We start from the raw sequence: 2526 nt of genomic DNA, 5'->3' as shown, positions 1-2526 counted from the left end.
CGTTTTGTATGTCAAAGTGTGTGTGTGTGTGTGTGTGTGGTGGGGGGGGGCGGGGGGTTCCTGGCTTTAAACTCACTGCTTCCTAATTTAGCCAATATGCAGGTAATATGTGAGGTCACAACATCTCAATTATCACACCTCCTGTCAGAGGCTCCCAGTCCTCCCCTCCCCTCCAACATGCCTTCACCCCTCCCACTGTGGCTTTTATTGCTTCATTAGCATGCTCCACATGCTTCGGCACACAAGCCTTCAGACCCTAACGAGCTTTGGCAGGTCGGCACGTGACGAGGGGGATGATGACGACGTTCCTTTGAAAGCCCACCTACGGTACCAGGCCCAAATTTCTCCAAGTTTAGTTGCTTTTTTTTTATTTTAAAGCTTTAAGTCTGAATGTGCCAAGTCACATCATTATTTTATGTCACGTGATCTGTTAGCAGTCAGAGTGTTCATTAGGAATGACTGTCAGTCACTACCACTCCAAATCTTAGCGCAATGTCTGTAAAATGTTGATAACAGGCAAAAACACCCGCATAGCCAACAGGTGTGGGCCACATCTGGTGTCATACTGGCACTGCCGGCATGGAAAGTGGCTTGTCAACTGGATGTGGGCCAGGTATGGCAACGATGGCACAGTTTTTAAGATGCCACAACTGGCTTGGTTGTGGTTTGATTTACAGCAAGTAGGTCGGTTTACATGACCCGAAGCTCTCAATGCAGGTGTGGGCCAGATATGGCACTTTTTTAATCTGACATGCCACAACTGGCCCTGTTGTGGTTTGGTTTACAGTGTGTGGCCTAAATCTGTCAGTGCCACAACTGGCCCTGTTGTGGTTTGGTTTACAGTGTGTGGCCTAAATCTGTCAGTGCCACAACTGGCCCTGTTGTGGTTTGGTTTACAGAGTGTGGCCTAAATCTGTCAGTGCCACAACTGGCCCTGTTGTGGTTTGGTTTACAGAGTGTGGCCTAAATCTGTCAGTGCCACAAATGGCCCGGTTGTTGTTTGGTTTATTTGACTTGAATCTGTCAATGCAACAACTGGCCCAGTGGTGTTTTGGTTTACTGTATGTAGCCCAAATTGTCCAATGCCAGAACTGGCCAGTTTGTAGCTTGTATTATATGGCCCAAAGCTATCAATTCCACAACTGGCCTGTTGTGGTGTGGTTTATGTGGCTCAAATCTATCACTGCCACAAATGGCCTGGTTGTGGTGTGGTTTACTTGGCCAAAACCTGATAATGCCTTAACTGGCTCACTTGTAGTTTGTTTTGCTTAGCTCAAAATCTATCAGTGCCACAGCTGGCCCGGCTGTAGTTTGTTTTATGTGGTGCTGGCCTGTGCACAGACCATCTCTGTCAACCGACATCTTTGTCACCAAAGCGTACCCTCTTTTGCTGTATGCTGAGTGTTTTGCATGGGCCAGAACTGGGCCAGGCAAATCATGTTTATCTTCACCTTTCGATAACAAGATCATGGATTTTTAACTCCTTCTGACGCCACATTTTGATCAGTGCTTGAAAAAATATTGAAGACCCTCACACCTGCCATGGATCACTCCCCTTTCAACCCCCCACCTGTCAGGTGCACCTGCTCTCCTGCCACTGATTTGATGTCTGATTCCTGTGTGATAGGATGCATGCGAGCATCTTCTATTCCCTGTCACAACCATCCATCCTGCAGACATCCAGGTATGTCTGAGGTGTGTTTGGATAGCGTGCACGTGAGCTGGTGCTCGTGGTGGTGGGGGGTGCTTGGTGTTGAGAATAAGACCCCAGAAAATGCTCATTAGAGTTGACCTTGGCACTTGGAGTGTGCGTTTGATGGATCGGGTACAGGGCCAAACAAGCCCCCGGGGAGCCATGATATTATCTCTTATTGTACACACATGCACATTGCACACACACCTTCCCCACCACCACCACCTCCTCACTGACCCTCCAAACCTCCCCCCACGTCCGCTCGCTCACACTCCTCTGCTCTACAAGCATCACAGGCAGAATAAATCTGTGTCTGACACCACAGGAAAAAAAAGAGAAGAAGAAGAGGAGGGGGGAGGCCTTGGGGAGTAAAAGGAGGGAGCTTGAAGAGAGACGGGAGAACAAGAGGGGAGGTGGGGGAGGGAAAAGAAAAACACAGGGCTGAGAAAAACCAACAGCTCACCTACATTAGTCAGGTGTGCTCGATGTTGGGAAGTGTGTGTGTGTTAGCGAAATACCTCACGAACCGTTGGACGGATCAACTGTCTACATCTACAGTCAGTCATATCAAGATGGCCACCACAGCTAGATGACCTTAGCAAATGGCTACAACTTAGTTAAATGACAGATGTTGAGGTAAAGATTGGCTGAACATTGTCCTCAACATGTCGTTTTAGCTCTATAAATTGTCATTTTAATTAAAATATTACTATCATAATTGACAGAATTGGTAAAAAAAATCTTTGTGTTTTTTTAATTAAAGGCCAGAAAAGAAACAAAAGATAACATTGCGGGACTATTTTAATTTTTAGCAAAATTGGGCGGGACTACGC

The sequence above is a fragment of the Austrofundulus limnaeus genome, unplaced genomic scaffold (genome assembly GCF_001266775.1).
Source record: "Austrofundulus limnaeus strain Quisiro unplaced genomic scaffold, Austrofundulus_limnaeus-1.0 Scaffold13, whole genome shotgun sequence".
In the NCBI taxonomy this organism is placed as follows: domain Eukaryota; kingdom Metazoa; phylum Chordata; class Actinopteri; order Cyprinodontiformes; family Rivulidae; genus Austrofundulus; species Austrofundulus limnaeus.
This window is presented reverse-complemented; position numbering follows the sequence as displayed.